Here is an 18207-nt window from a genome sequence, read left to right on the forward strand (position 1 = left end):
TCGTTTTTTTTATGTTGATGTTTTCAAAGAAATTTTTTTGACAGACTTTTCTTTGAAAAGGAAAGAATGTTAAGTACTCCGTGAAAAGTTGTTGAATCGATGCCATTACTACTTGTTTTTATTTATTTTATTTTACTTTTATTGTATATAGTAAGTAAATTTAATGTTTTATTCATTTATATTTTATTACTACCTTCGTCCCATATATAAAAGATGTCTTATTTATCTTTTTAATTTGTTCACTAAAAATGTCATATTTCACAATTTTTAACATAGTTTGAATTATTGACATTTAAAACGAGCCAAATATAAATCTTAAAAACATGCAAAATCCGTGTTTATCACCGTCCCATGTCGAGACGTTGCACCAGCCGATTCCAACATCCATATCAGCCTCTCCAATACAACTTTTCACCAAATCACAAACAAATTTTCCTTTTATGTAAAACATCATAAACTATCCCTAATATTTATTAAAATCAAGAACTATCCCATAATGTTGACATGATTCGTCTGATGCTACATGTAATTTACGTGGGATTATGTATATTTTTAAATAATCATAGAGTCCACGTCATTAAACAATAAAAAAAAGTAAAAAATTCTTCCTTAAAATCCCTATTCTCAGTTTTCATATTATAGATTTTACAAGTAATTTAATTTTTAAAATACCATATGTTGATTGTAATTTATAAATAATAGATTTATTCTCGGATACTAGGGGAAAATTACAATTGCCCATGAAAAAAGCTGGAAAACTAGGATCGAGGGTCAATAAAATTTGGCTTGAAATTTCAAGTTATCAAAAGTATGATGAGTCAAAAGTAGAAACTTAGTTCAAAATGTGTATTGAAATAATGATTACTATTAAGAGGAGCCGATGCAATCGTCTGCCTTCAATTTCAACAAAATGTTGTTCTACCATAAGACGATTGAATCTTTGATTGTTTATATTAATAAAAATTAATTATTAAAAAATAAATAAATCTCTCATTGTTTATATACAATAAAAGGACATTAGATTCCTACCACTACATTTTGGATTATATCTATGCCAATCGTATGCCAATAATAAATAAATCTCTCATTGTTAGGAATTCTTGTATTCATCTAATGAGCGCAGCGGAAATTGCAGACAAGAATAACAGATCTAGATTCATAATCATATTGCAAGTTGAGCATGTAATATACAACGGAACTAAATCTTACTTGTTGTTGTGTTTTCTTCTACGATTGTGTCCTGCAAGTTGAATCCACTACTATCGAGGTCCACGTGTATTCTGATCCGATGCAGGAACAATTCCTCGGTACAATCGCTCTATAGAGAAAGCTAGGAATTCTCTACAAAGCTTTACGTATTTTCTCTCTAATGTTACGATATTTTTTCATCGCCCACAATGGAGAATAAATAACCATTATATAGACAAAGAGTCATTAGGGTTTCATGATTGTTGGGCTTATGGACTAATTATAATTGTAGCCCAACTATAATTATTTAATCCATATTAATCTAATCTAGCCCATATCCTCTCAATCTCCCACTTGGACTAGCATTAGAAATAATACGCAGTTCCAACTTTGTACCCTTGAGCGGATCAAAATACACTTATAGTGTGACCCTTTAGGCCCTCATTATCGACGACGATCTAATCGAAGTCTGCACAAAACTCCTAGACTGCGTTGGCAGCGTAGCTCGATATACGAAGGACGTTTACGTGAATTCGGTAAACAATCATTTACACAAAGTTTATAGTAACATCCTTTCATTCACGAACCACCCGATTGAGCCTAAGATTTGTCATGTGTCATCCAAATAGCTCAATCACTTTATCTCATCTTTATTAAATTACCCATTCGATCATATTCAATTACTTTAATTGAATATATCTTTGCATTGGCCAATGACTTAATGGTCAAGTAAAATAGAGAATTTGAGTGTTCTCTCGAAATTCTAATCGAGGAATGAATCTCATTCTTGGCTCAACTACCATTTTCATTTATCTTATGATGTACCCAACACAAATCCGTGTCTTAATCCTCTGAGGGGAGGCAAAGCGTTGTACAAGGTCAAAGTACACCACTCAACAAACAAAATGTGTAATGACCTCAGATCCAAAGACTATTACATACTTCATGTACTAATAAACTGTAGACACTCAACAAAACAGTTTAATAGTATGGTATACCAATACTCTCCAAATTATACCATGTGTCCATCACGAGTATCTAATATCTCATAGTTGTGAGAACAACTACATTCTCGAAGAATGTGATGCAAACCACATGCTAACCTATAACATATCACCAATATCCCATTCTTGATGATCATTGGTTAGGGCTATTTTAGAATTATACTATATCATTAATGTCTCACACCATTAACGACAGTCATAATTCAAGGGAACAAATATTTAGAATAAAATCAAACATTTAAAACAATTATTCCAATAAGTGCACAAAACCCATAGGAAATACAATTTTCATATAATGTGATCAAATAATATTGTCTCAACACAAAATGTTTCTAAGACATATAAAACTGTAACTCCCACTAATTCAAAGCCATCTACCGACATGCTTAACACCTAAGCTCTCAAAGTGCTTGGTGTGTTTTGCTATACATAACGGTTTGGTGAAAGGATCAGCCAAGTTATCATCAGTGGGTACTCTTTCTAATTTTATGTCGCATCTTTCAATTATTTCTCTGATCAGATGATATCTTCTGGGAACATGCTTGTTCCTGTTCGTAGCTCTGGGTTCTTTTGCTTGCGCAACAGCACCAGTGTTGTCACAATACAAAGGTATTGCACTATTGGCACTCGGAATGACACCCAGTTCTTTAACGAACTCTAACAAAGCAACAGCTTCTTTGGCAGCTTCAGATGCAGCAATATACTCGGCTTCAGTGGTGGAATCGGCAGTTGTACCTTGTTTTGAACTATTCCAACTCACTGCTCCACCATTGAGGACAAAAACATATCCAGACTGAGACTTATAGTCGTCATGGTCTGTTTGAAAACTAGCATCAGTGTACCCAGTAACTGATAACTCTGGTTGTCCACCATAGACTAAGAAATATTCTTTAGTCCTTCTAAGGTACTTAAGAATAGTCTTAAGAGTTTTCCAATATTCCTCACCGGGATTTTGCTGAAATCTGCCTGTCATGCTAAGCGCATAAGCCACATCTGGCCTAGTAGAAATCATGGCATACATAATAGATCCTATCGTCGAAGCATACGGGATCCTTTTCATGTTGTCTCTTTCTTTGTCATTAGAAGGACAATCCTTCTTTGACAATACAATGCCATGTCCCATAGGAAGAAAACCTTTCTTAGAATTCTCCATTGAGAAGCGCCTTAGCAACTTGTCTATGTAGGTGGATTGTGATAATCCCAACATCCTATTCGGTCTATCTCGATAGATCTTGATTCCAAGGATGTAGGAAGCATCACCCAGATCCTTCATTATAAAGGAACTAGACAACCATTCTTTCACGGATTGCATCATGGAACGATCGCTTCCCATAATCAAGATGTCATCTACATATATGATGAGGAAGACAACGTTTCCATTCTCGCGTTTACTATAAACACATGGGTCCTATTTGTTTCTGACAAAACCAAACGATTTGATTGTTCTGTCAAAACAAATATTCCAACTCCTCGAAGCTTGCTTAAGTCCATAGATGGACTTCTTTAGCTTGCACACTGCATTCGGCCTTTCTTTCGATACAAAACCTTCTGGTTGTGTCATATAGACATCGCCTTCTAATTCTCCATTGAGAAATGCGGTTTTGACATTCATTTGTCAAATGTCGAAATTGTAGTATGCAGCATTTGCAAGTAATATCCTAATGGACTTGATCTTAGCAACTGTCGAAAAGGTTTCATCATAGTCAATGCCTTCGCGCTGACTATAACCATTTGCCACTAACCTAGCCTTGTAGGTTTATACTTTGCCATCTGCATCTCTCTTCTTTTTGAAGATCCATTTGCAACCTATGGGGTAAACCCCATCTGGCAAGTCAACTAGTTCCCAGACTAAGTTGAAGTACATCGAGTCCATTTCAGATATCAAGGCTTCAAGCCACTTCTCTCGATCGGTGTCCGACACCGCCTCGGTATAGGTCTTAGGCTCATCATCATCTAAATCAACTTCATCATCTTGGTTCTCAACCATTAGATTCAGTCTCTCAGGTGCACGACGAATCCTTCTAGGCCTATTGAGTTGGTTTTCTTCTGGCTCGGGCTGTTCATTCTGATTGTGAGTAGGCCCAGGAATATCACTATGATCTTCTTGAGGTAGAGGTGATGCAACTATTGTATCATCTTGTATTTGATGCATCTCATTGTCTTGAGGAGGTTCTTCGAGAGTCCCTCTAAGGTCTCCTCTAATAGTATTTTCCCCTCCCAATAGATCATCAAAAACTCCCACTGAGTTATTGTTCAAACCATTTGACAATACATCATCCTCATTGTTAACTTGTGGTTCTTGAATTTCTTCAAGATCTACTGTATTTTGACCTTGTTCCTTGCAGACATAACTGTCTTCAAGGAACGTCACATTCCTTGATGTTATCACCTTGTGATTTTCAGGACAGTAGAAATCGTATCCCCTAGTTTGTTTAGGATATCCCACAAAGTAACACTTCTCACTTTTAGATTCCAACTTATCAGTCATTTGTTTCTTAACAAAAGCTGGACAACCCCAGGTCCGCATATAGTTAAGACAAGGCTTTTTGCCATACCATAACTCATATGGTGTTTTCTCAACTGATTTAGATGGAACTCTATTCAGAATGTAAATAGCAGTCAATAAAGCATGCCCCTAGAGAAATAAAGGAAGACTAGCTAAACTCATCATGGATCGAACCATATCTAATAATGTTCAGTTTCTCCTTTCAGATACTCCATTCATTTGTGGTGTACCGGGAGGTGTCCAGTCCGATTGAATTCCATGCGATTTCAAGTAATCAAGAAATTCTCGGCTCAAGTATTCCCCTCCTCGATCTGATCGAAGAGTTTTTATACTTTTCCCAAGTTGTTTCTCAACTTCACACTTAAACTCTATAAATTTCTCAAAGGGCTCAGATTTGTGTTTCATAAGATACACATATCCATACCTTGTCAAATCATCAGTGAAAGTAATGAAGTATGAATAACCACCTTTTGCTTGAGTTGGAAACGGTCCGCACACATCTGTGTGGATCAACTCTAGCACATCATTAGCACGCACCCCTTTCCCAGAAAGTGGCTTATTAGTCATCTTTCCTTTGAGACAGAATTCACAAGCACCATATGATTCAAAATCAAATGAATTTAGATAGTCTAACTTTCTCAATCTCGCTATCCTTTTCTCATTGATATGACCAAGTCTACAATGCCAAAGATAAGTAGCATTATCCGTATTACATAGCTTAAGTCTTTTATTTTGCACATTGAGAATATCCCGTTTGCATTCAAGCATATATAATCTATTCTCTAAAGAGGCATTTCCATAAAATAATCCATTATTAGAAAACGAGCACATGCTGTTTGCAAAATGGAAGGAAAAACCTTCGATGTCCAACATCGGAATGGAAATAATATTCTTTGAAATAACTGGAACGAAATAACAATTATGTAAATCTAGTCTATGTCCTGAGGGAAGATCTAATCTATAAGTTCCCACGCATTCGGCAGCAACTTTTGCTCCATTTCCAACACGTAGGTCTACTTCCCCAGGCCTCACTTTCCTGCTGTCAATTAAACCTTGCACATTATTACAAATGTGTGAACCACAAGCGGTATCCAATACCCAGGATTGTGAGTTATTCATAGACATATTTATCTCAATGACAAACATAGCTGAGCTCCCACTCATTGCACCTTGTGCCTTGAGTTTTGGGCAGTCTCTCTGCCACTCCGTGAAATTTGACCTAGTCAATTTATTTGTTTCCATCATACACTCATAAGATAAGTTTGACATATTATCTGAACAGAAAATAAAACGAAAAGCAAATTAGAAAAGCATACAAAGATCACAATTGCAACACTAATCAAACAAGGGTTTATTGTATTGATTAGCTCCCACTAATTTTAACATATATTATGTCCCCCCAAACATAAAATACGAATTTATATCTAATATAAATTTTAGTGGTCCAAGATCCAAGTCTATATTATTGCAGCCTCTGCGAGGGCTGACGACTACAATAATATCACCAGGTAGGCCTCCAAGCCAATTGTAACAACAATTTTACAATTCTTGGTTTATTAATCTAATTAATATACGTCCATAAATTATTCTGGTTGCGAGGGCTACTCAAAATAATTTAAGCAAGTCAACCCCATCACACGATGTCAACCATGCATCTATGAATGAGCCTAAACCTTGTAGATTTGGAGTAAACGCGAGGGTGTAAAACTCGTGGTCGAAAAGGCTAGGAGCATCAAACAATTGTGATGGACGACGCGTTTGTTTCAAAACAAGACTTATATTTTATGGGGAAGAGTGTGATACTAGTTTTTGTGAATATAATATCTAATATTAAATTTCAAACAATTACTGGGCGCCGCCTACCCAGGCATAGTATAACACGGACTACAAATACTGAGCGCCGCCTAACCAGACATAGTATAACACGGACTACACATACTGGGCGCCGCCTACCCAGACAATAAAACGGTCTCTAACTACTATAGTTAAAATAAATAAGCATAAAATCAAATAGCATGCTTATCACATAAGATATCAAATAATGCTCAACAAATAAAATCTAATTTTATTCTCTAATTAAATGTGGATTTAATTATAATAATTCTAAATTAACATAATTATACATATTTAATATTAATTCTAAATTAATATTGTGCTGTGGAGTATATATTATCATTTCCAGATGATAACTATGTCTCAATTTGTTAATCTAATTAACGAAATTAATCAAATCTATATTAATTCTAAATTAATTATAAATCAAGTAATGACTCCATATCATCATCAAGCACACATATATTATTTATTATTCCAAAAAATAATATTAACAAATTCTAGCTCATTAATCCATTAATCCAATTAATAAATTTATCATCTAATCTAAATCAATTCCAAACTAATATAAACAGATATTTAATATTAATTCTAAAATAATATTAAAACACATTTACTATTATTATTCAAAATAATGATAGTAAATAATTTATTGGCTTGATTAATATTATTAATTCTAAATTAATAATGTGATTTACAGTGAACAAAACCACGATTCTGATCCGACCCGGATCTTCAAAACCCGCTAGGGTTCTGCGAAAAGAACAGTCGCCCCCTCCATGGGTTGCCTTCACGCCTTGGCTACTGCCCCAACCGAAGTCGGGGCTGCCGCTGTCCACAAGCCGGCGGTAAGCACGGCTGTCAGACGTGGTGCAGATTGAAGACGACGTCGCAACTGCCAAGATCTGGAGATGATCGCCGCTGCCAAGATCTGGAGATGATCGCCGCTGCTGTCCAGTGGCTGTGCAGCTGCTGTCCAACGAGGACAGCTCCTCCGCCGCCGCCTGAGGACGACGCAGCTGCTGTTCGTTGCCTACCGCCGGAGTTGTTGCGGTCGATTCTTCACATTACGACAATTGTTCGAGAACCGATCACAATTGCGAGCTCAAAGCAATTCAATTGATTTAGTAAAGAAGGCGAACAGATTGATGCTTTAATCTTCTAAAGGTTACAGTTTATATCCGCTTAATTCAAAATTGGGCATTGCGTTGAATTGATGGTAATTCGCATGGGCACGTATATTTAAAAGGGATTTTGGAAGAATTTTGAAATCCAATTTCAGAATTTTGATTTCCAAAATCATCCACAAATTAATTAGGAAACAAAATTAATTATGAATCAAGCCCCGGGCTCTGATACCACTGTTAGGAATTCTTGTATTTATCTAATGAGCGCAGCGGAAATTGCAGACAAGAATAACAGATCTAGATTCATAATCATATTGCAAGTTGAGCATGTAATACACAACGGACCTAAATCTTACTTGTTGTTGTGTTTTCTTCTACGATTGTGTCCTGCAAGTTGAATCCACTACTATCGAGGTCCACGTGTATTCTGATCCGATGCAGGAACAATTCCTCGGTACAATCGCTCTATAGAGAAAGCTAGGAATTCTCTACAAAGCTTTACGTATTTTCTCTCTAATGTTATGATATTTTTTCATCGCCCACAATGGAGAATAAATAACCATTATATAGACAAAGAGTCATTATGGTTTCATGATTGTTGGGCTTATGGACTAATTATAATTGTAGCCCAACTATAATTATTTAATCCATATTAATCTAATCTAGCCCATATCCTTTCAGGTTGCATGCAGGGCGGCATCATCATTTTGGGTAATTTGATATAAATGTCTTTTTAGGGCGTGAGAGTGTTATCATTTAAAAAAAATTATTTGTGATTATATATTTTGTTAGGTCCCAACTGATGCTATTTTTTTTTGTTTGGGATCATTAGTGCAAGAAGGTTAAAAGTTATAGTTATTTGGTACAATTCAGTCTAACTTTTATTAGTAATTTGTGTTCAGCGTGTTTTTATGATATTTTAGTTTCCCGAGCATTTCTTAGTTTTTTTGTTAAGAAATGAGTATCTGTGCGGCTCATGTGAATAATTTGTATGTTTTATAATATACTATTGTCTTGGTCTTGAGCATATTTCAGTTTCTAATATATTGTATTATTGTTAATTACATTTATGCATAAACTTAAATATGTGATGCAGCCGCACATATACTACACGTTAGTTGTACAGATGCTCATATGAACTTTGGAATTTTGGAAGTGTGCAAATTATATAAAATAAACAAATAATAAAAAATAAGAAGATTTAATAAAAAAAAACATGTTGCGGGTCGGGTACCACAGCGTCGGGTGCGGGATATCCGACTCGGGTATCGGGTTATACCCGACTTAGTGCGGGACGGGTATCGGGACTGCCATTTCGGCCGAAATCGGGTGCGGGTACCTGTTTCGACACCCCTACTCAAAGGAGTATATATAATCTTGTATGAAAGCTTAGGTTGATTTATAGTTGGATGGGCCAGAATTATTTATTTGGGCTGGGTTAATTTTGTAGTTTGATGGGCTAGAATTGTATATTTGGGTTTTAAATATTTGGGTTGAGAATTTTGTATTCTTTAAGGCTAAATTTAAAATTTTGATTGTAAATTTGTGATGGACTTAAATTTTAGGTCAAAAAATTAGTTTTAAAATTATATCCGTGTTAAAAATAAAATTATGTTTGATATCGTTTTTTTTATGTTGATGTTTTCAAAGAAATTTTTTTGACAGACTTTTCTTTGAAAAGGAAAGAATGTTAAGTACTCCGTGAAAAGTTGTTGAATCGATGCCATTACTACTTGTTTTTATTTATTTTATTTTACTTTTATTGTATATAGTAAGTAAATTTAATGTTTTATTCATTTATATTTTATTACTACCTTCGTCCCATATATAAAAGATGTCTTATTTTTCTTTTTAATTTGTTCACTAAAAATGTCATATTTCACAATTTTTAACATAGTTTGAATTATTGACATTTAAAACGAGCCAAATATAAATCTTAAAAACATGCAAAATCCGTGTTTATCACCGTCCCATGTCGAGTCGTTGCACCAGCCGATTCCAACATCCATATCAGCCTCTCCAATACAACTTTTCACCAAATCACAAACAAATTTTCCTTTTATGTAAAACATCATAAACTATCCCTAATATTTATTAAAATCAAGAACTATCCCATAATGTTGACATGATTCGTCTGATGCTCAGTGGCGGACACAGGAAGAGGGGACAAGGGGCTTAAGCCCCTGCCAAATGATTTTTTTTAAAATTTTTTCTACTTCTATCATTTTCGAATTGGTTGGAATTCTTGTTCAGCCCTTCCCAATATATGTCCTCAAAGATTAAATTTTTGAAAATTGATTGGGTGGAAAGGGCTAAAATTTGAAATTAGAGAAGAAGGAAAGTAGCAGCAATGGCGGAAGAAGAAGACTGAGAACGTTTGGTAAAGAAGAAGGAAGTGACTAATAATATAATAACTATATTTAAAGTAAAGTTTCAGCTTTTCTCACGCAGCTTCCCACGCGTGTTACACACATTGCATTTATAATTCTAAATCCTATTGATTTATAAATTTAACGTGAAGAATTATTTATTAAAGGAGTTAAAATTTATTTCCTTAAATAGGAGTTCATTCATATTAAATGGGTTATTAAATGTTTTATTATAACCTATCTCTTTCTTACAAAGTTAGTAATTTTGTGGTTAATAATAATATGGATATCAAAAGTACACCATATATTATTGCATTTTCGGTAACAAGAAGACCAATTTTAGTTTGTTTTAGGTAATCCTTTTAAAATAAACTGAAAATTGAATAAAAATTATCTCTGCATTATCTGAATTTATACTCATTCTGTTCTACCGAAGATGATCCACTTTCTTTTTTATATTGTCTCACTCAAGATGACTAATTACTAAAAATAAAATTTATTTAGCTCCTACTTTATTTCTTCTCTCATGCTTCATTCTATCTATTTAACACAAAAAAAAAACTTGCATATAACATCGTGTCGTTTAAAAAAAGGTTATCTTCTTTAAAACGAAGGGAATATACAGTAAAGCCAAGCCCCTGCCAATAATTTTTTCTGCGTCCGCCACTGCTGATGCTACATGTAATTTACGTGGGATTATGTATATTTTTAAATAATCATGGAGTCCACGTTATTAAACAATAAAAAAAAGTAAAAAATTATTCCTTAAAATCCCTATTCTCAGTTTTCATATTATAGATTTTACAAGTAATTTAATTTTTAAAATACCATATGTTGATTGTAATTTATAAATAATAGATTTATTCTCGGATACTAGGGGGAAATTACAATTGCCCATGAAAAAAGATGGAAAACTAGGATCGAGGGTCAATAAAATTTGGGTTGAAATTTCAAGTTATCAAAAGTATGATGAGTCAAAAGTAGAAACTTAGTTCAAAATGTGTGTTGAAATAATGATTACTATTAAGAGGAGCCGATGCAATCGTCTGCCTTCAATTTCAACAAAATGTTGTTCTACCATAAGACGATGGAATCTTTGATTGTTTATATTAATAAAAATTAATTATAAAAAAATAAATATATCTCTCATTGTTTAAATACAATAAAAGGACATTAGATTCCTACCACTACATTTTGGATTATATCTATGCCAATACTACTTAATTTCCATGTTTTACCATACCAAGAGACTTCTAATTTTTTTGTAAGTTCGTTTATGATTAAAACAGGTTAATTTTGTAAGTACTATTTTAAGTTATTGTTTGCTCAACTAGAACGTTAGTAAATTAATTAATCGAAATGTGTTATAAATTATGTGACTTATTTGTCGTTATTCAGGTGCTCTTATTTTTCCGTTCTTTAAAATCGAGTACTCATTTTACCTTAAAAAAAGGAACACTAAGAATTTGCTTGTAAAATAGCAAAATGAAGACAAGATTTTGACTGCATCACATAGGAGAATCCTAGTAGTAATATTCTGGAATATATATAAAAGATAATGTACTTAATAATGAAATTCAGTTGCAGGATTTAGTTTTACAGCTATAGAAGTTAGGGTTTTGTATACTAGAAATCACCTTTCGATTGATTGCATACTGTAAAACTCTAATGGTTATTTTCCAATAAATGTAACAGATTATTTTTATCATAATGTTGTTATGTTTTACATTTAATGGTTATTTAATGCATATTTAAATATATAAGCAAACGTAACAAAGTCTAAGTCTTTGTTTTAGTAGACCGGTTGTAGGCGTCGTCCAATTTAAGGTAACACGGTCAGTTCTAAACAAAGAAAAATAAGAATTTCACAACCTAGATAGGGCAAGACTACCTATCGCGAAAGGTTGCAATGTCAGTCCGATTATTTCTAAGCCTTATAGAAATAAGATGACGTTGGTGTAGTATAGCACTGAATGGATCTAACAGCAAGACGAGTCTTTATGCTATCTACTGAAAGACGAGGTCTTGATAATTAATTTCTTAATCAATGTACGTTAGCATTGAGCACACGACATTGAGTATCCACTACTTTGACTTACCAAAGGTGCGGGTTTTTCGTAACCCAACGATCCAAGTATATTGGGTAGTGGTGATCATTATCTAGCGGTGCTAGGATTGCTATTATGTTGAAACGTGCGCGAGGAGAGTCTCGTTTGATAACATCCACAAGAGGAGCTCGAAACGAGGTTTTATTATTCGGAACCTAGCTAGTTGGAGTTTGATTACTCTTTAAATAATAAATAAGAGTTTCTTGCTAAGTCCATTCTTGGAATTCGAAATATGTTAATTAATTAAGTCTATAACAAACATTAATTAATTAATGGATGTTTCTATCTTAAGCGCGAGAAATAAATCAAATGCAATTAAAGGAAACCCGAAATACTTGTAATTTCGGATTTGGAAGGCAATGCAATATTGCTTCTGTAGTGGCTGCTCGTAATATTCCAATATAAGCTTATATTAAATTGTGAGTTCAATTTAATTAGTAAAAAGCTAATTAGGTGAGGCATGTTCCAAATTCTTCCTTTGATCCCTGACTGGGCACAATATGTGACTTATATAAATATGAGAATAAAGGAGACAGAAGATACACTTTTAATATACAAAATTTTCGTCCCCCTCTAGAAAGAGAGAGCTCGAAATTTGTGCTCCCTCCGTGAGCAGGTTCTGTCTTCCATTATTCGAGTCCTAGTACGTTGGTGAGATTTGCCCACACAAATATCGGCGTATAGTCCGGGACACCAGTCAGAAGATCCGAGGTCTTGTATTGAAGATCTTCATGTGGAGACGGAGCAAGCCATCATCGATTCTTGATTGAATCTACGAGGTAAATTGGCTAATTCCGTAGTAAGCATGCTTTAGGGATTTTATGTGCTATAACATGTTTTTAATTCAAGTTATGAGCATGATACATGTGATAATTACGCGAATAGAATTTGTCTAAATAATCTGCTAAATAGATCAAGTTTATATGATCGGTAAATAACGCACGCTTCCGCTGCCAACCCCTTCAATTGGTATCAGAGCCAATCTTTGGCTCTGATTATTTGGATTTAAATTTCGCAAAATTCATGTATTCATGTATTATTTGATTGCGAAGCATGTTCTTGGTGTTTTGTTTAATAAAAATTATGCATGATGAACTGAAGAACTATCGAATCAAAGAACTTGAATTACTCGATCGTACGAGACGTGCGAACCGTCAGCGCTTGCGCCGAGACGGATTGCACCACGCGCGATCTTGAAAGAGGGTTGTCGATTGAGTGGGAGCCGAGGGATCGCGATCACGGGGCGACGCGCAGTCGAGCGTGGGCTCGAGCGCGACGCTGGCCGAGACCGCAAAACCCCAGGCGTTCCCCGCACCAAGGCCGACGTGAAGGATGGCACGGAGTGGTGGTTCATCAGAGAACCACCGAGACACCAGGCGCCGAGAGCTGGAACCCTAGGCGGAAGGAAGGGTGGTCGGAGCTGGCCGAGAGCGGGCGCGCCGCTGGCCGAGAGCTCGCGCCACCCGACGGCTCGGATGTCCGAGACGGGCACAGAGACGCTGGCCGAGAGGTGCGTGCCGCCGCATGCGCGCCTGGCCGAGAAGTGTCGGCAACCGACGGTCGCCACTGGCCGAGACGGACGCGCCGAGTTGCGCGCCGTGTGCCACTGCGATGGGAGCATCGTCGCTCGGATAGGCCGAGACGGGCGACAGCAACTGGACGAGAGCAGCGCCACCGTTGTGCGCCGCTGGCCGAGGACCGCGTCACCTGACGTGCTCAGCTGGCCGAGACGCGTCGGCACCAGACGGTCGAGACGACCGAGACGGGCGCTCGCTAGTGTCCGAGACGCTGCGTGCGTCGTGATTCGACGACGAATTCATCGGATCTTCGTCGTTCATCGTTCGTTCGAACCTCGTACGATGAAGGATTATTTAAATGATTGTTTAATTATTTTATTAAAAGATATTATTAAAATTTTATTATTTAATGGAAATAAAATCTTTTTGGAAGATTTGTCTAGATTTTAGGAATATTTTTATTATTATCTATATCTATGGAAATAAATAATATTATTTTATTCCTAGATGATATAGATGAGAATAATTTAATAGTTTCCTAATATTTGTCTAGATTTAAGGAATATTTTTATTATTTTCTATCTCTATGGAAATAAATAATATTATTTTGATTCTTAGATGATATGGATAAGACTAATTTAATAGTTTTCTAATATTTATATATCTAAGATCCTAAAAAGGATAGATATGTATGAATACATTAAATAATGAAATATCTCTTCCTAATCTTGAACACGGAATTAATTTGAATTTAATTTTTCATGTCTTATTAAGAATTAAATAATTTATTTATTTTAGACATATCTTATAGTAGACATGGATGAGAATTATATTCTAGAACAATAATTTCCTAAATGAAGATACCAATTAATAAAAGATTTAATTATCCAGCAAATTAAATACCAACAGAATTTAATGAAAGCCTTTCTCTGCCCTAAGGCTAAGGATAATTAAAGAAAAACCATAACCCAAAATATCTAAGCTATAATTACGAACTCAACGTTTGTATATGGTCTCCATCAATTGGTCTGCAATTTATGAAGCTTTTTTCTAATATTATCGTCATCTGCTCCGTGGGGACAATAATCCTAAGAAAATAGCAAGTTCATGAGGGCGGACTTCTCAAATATAAATAGTATGAACTAGAATGTAGTTTCCAATATTATCGCCGACTGCTCTGTGGGGACAATAATCCTAAGAAACTGTGAGATTCAGAAGTTCACACAGGATTTATGAGATAGCTTGATCTTGTTAGCAGCACATGAGCATTGTTATGGGAGTGTGTTGTAGAAATGAGACTCTGTAATGCTAAAGAGATTGTCTTACTTAGGCAACATTAGGCAGCCATGCCACTCTGTTGTCTCTGGACTATTCGTCGGTGTTGTGACCAGTAAAATTGTAAGATTTTAATGCGTATTGACTTCCTCTGGAGGGTACAAAATTTTAATTTTACAGTTGTAAGATTTTGAAAAGTTTTATGGTTAATCTATCAAACTTCTTACATAAGTTTATGACAATAGTAAAATACTCTGTTTTGCAGTGCAAATCAAATCGTCAATATGTCGTTCAATCCTCTTTCTGCAATTCTCAAAGAAAATAAACTCGAGGGCCAAAATTACATAAAATGGAAATAAAATTTGGACATCGTTCTCACAGCAGATGAGTACATCTTTGTGCTCACCACCCCGCGACCTCTAGTGACGCCGGCTAACGCTGCGGCAGGAGTCAGAGATGCACACAGATGGTGGAATAAGGCGAATGAGATGGCTAAGTTCTACATGTTGGCATCTATGTCATCAGTACTCAAGCATCAGCATTCTGCTATGGAAACTGCCGCCGAGATTATGCAGAATCTCAAGAATCTTTTTGGTACTCAGAATCGAACGGCTAAGTCTCAAGCCTTTCGGAGTATCATGTCGAAAGACAATGAAGGAAGGCTCGTCTGTGAGGGACCACATCCTCGAGATGATGGGCCACCTCAACCAAATTGAGGTCTTGGGAGGGACGATCGATCCCGAGTCCCAGGTGACTATCATCCTTCAAAGTCTTCCCCCTAGCTTCCAACAGTTCAAGCTCAACTTCAAGATGAACAAAAGGAATTACACCTTGGCAGAGCTGTTGACTGAACTTCAGTTGGTAGAGGACCTTATGGTCCAGGCTAAGGCGGCCATGATGATTTCGGCGCCTCGTTCCTCTGGCTTAAAGCTTAGCATAGGAAAAAGGCAGGCACCGAACTCAGGACCGGCCAAGATAGCTAAGGGAAAGAAGAAGAAGAGGGCTAACAAGAAGCCCACGGGGAAGTGTTTCAAGTGTGGAGAGAAGGGGCATTGGAAGCCAGACTGTCCTAAACGGGGCAAGGCTACAGGTATGCACCAGGCTCTAGTTGTCAAGTCTTGTTTGCCTCGACATCAATTTGCACTTGGGTTATTGACACATGAGCCACTGATCATATTTGTTTTGATCCTGACTTAATGCAGGTGACAAGACGGCTACATGATCGTGAGATCGAAGTCCAGCTGGGCGACGCTACCAAAGTGGCAGCTGTTGCAGTGGGAGACATTTATGATGGACATTTAGTAGTGATAGATTTTTTATTTTGAAGAATGTTTTGTTGATACCTTCTTTTAGAAGAAATTTAATTTCAGTTTCTAAATTGGTTTATGTTGGATATTCGATTTCTTTTAATGACAACTGCGTTATTAAGAAAGATGGTTCTTATATCTGTCGTGGTATCATGGAAAACAATCTGTATACAATCACTTCTACACAGTTTAATAATCGCAAATCAGAACTCAATACAACATCGAAAATTTCAAAGAAACGAAAGGAACCTTCAAGTTCAATGAACGAAACGTACTTGTGGCACCTTAGACTTGGTCATGCCAATGAAAGGAGGATCCATTCTCTTGTTCAACAAGATCTTATCAAAGGTCTAGAGGAGGAACCTTTTCATAAGTGTGAGTCATGCTTAGAAGGCAAGATGACCAAGAGGCCTTTTAAGGCTAAGGGCAATAGGGCCAAGGAAGTACTTGAGCTCGTTCATTCCAATGTATGTGGACCAATGTCTACTGAGGTAAGAGGTGGTTTTCGATACTTCATCACTTTTATTGATGACTTCTCAAAAATTGGATATGTCTACTTGATGCGTCACAAGTCAGAGTCTTTTGACAAGTTTAAAGACTTTAAGACTCTTGTGGAGAAGTATCATGGGAAGAATATCAAATGCCTACGATCTGATCGTGGATGCGAATACCTCAGTGCCGAATTTTTGGACTACTTATCGGAAGTGGGAATTGAATCCCAACTGACTGCGCCGGGCACGCCCAGGCAGAACGGCGTGGCTGAAAGAAGGAACATGACCTTATTAAACATGGTTCGATCGATGATGAGTTATGCACGTCTGCCTATTTCGTTTTGGGGACATGCTTTGCTTTCTGCAAGTCACATTTTAGACAATTTACCATCAAAATCCGTACCTAAAACTCCATATGAGTTGTGGACTGGGCGTAAGCCCAATCTAGCACATCTCAAGGTTTGGAGTTGTCCGGCTCATGTATTGGAAAAGGATCCAACTAAGCTAGGATCTAGGACGGAGGTATGTTTGTTTATAGGATACCCCAAAGGGATGAAAGGTTATGAATTCTTTAGTCTCCGAGATAAGAAAGTCATTGTGAGCACTCACGCGACATTCTTAGAGGAAGACTATGTAATGAATCATAAACCCAGCAGTGAAGTGGCTCTTGATGAGCTAACTTCTGTCACAAGTTCCATTAACCAAGAACAAGTACCAAGTGTACAAACAATTCCCGAAACTTCAACTTCTACTCAAAATATTGTAGTGCCGCGCCGCAGTGGGAGGGTCTCACATGAGCCCGACAGATACATTGGTTTGGAGAATCTATGGATCACTCCTCGAACATCAATGTATTAGATTCCTGGAACTTTGCGGAAGCGCTGGCAGATGTCGATCATTGCGAATGGGTGAAAGCAATGGATTCGGAACTACAATCTATGATATACAAAGACGTCTACGATTTGTCCATCCTACCCGAAGGCTGTACTGACATTGGGAGCAAGTGGATATATAAACGTAAACGTGAACCCGATGGACGAGTTAAAGTCTTCAAAGCAAGACTAGTGGCCAAGGGGTATACACAAAAGGAAGGCATCGATTATGATGAGACCTTCTCCCCAGTGGCCATGCTCAAATCGATCCGGATACTGTTGTCTATTGCAGCTTATATGGATTGGGATGTATGGCAGATGGACGTTAAGACTGCGTTTCTCAACGGCAGTCTTGAGGAGACCATCTACATGGAACAACCCGAAGGATATGCCATAAAGGGAAAAGAGCACATGGTTTGGAAGCTTAAGAAGGCCATTTATGGCCTCAAGCAAGCATCTAGATCGTGGAACCAATGTTTCGATCAAACTGTTTGCAAGTTTGGATTCGAAAAGTGCCCAAGTGAAAGCTGTGTGTATAAGAAAGTTGATAAGGGGAATGTAGTGTTCTTAGTTTTATATGTAGATGACATTCTTCTAATTGGAAACAATA

The sequence above is a fragment of the Salvia splendens genome, chromosome 5 (genome assembly GCF_004379255.2).
Source record: "Salvia splendens isolate huo1 chromosome 5, SspV2, whole genome shotgun sequence".
Lineage (NCBI taxonomy): Eukaryota > Viridiplantae > Streptophyta > Magnoliopsida > Lamiales > Lamiaceae > Salvia > Salvia splendens.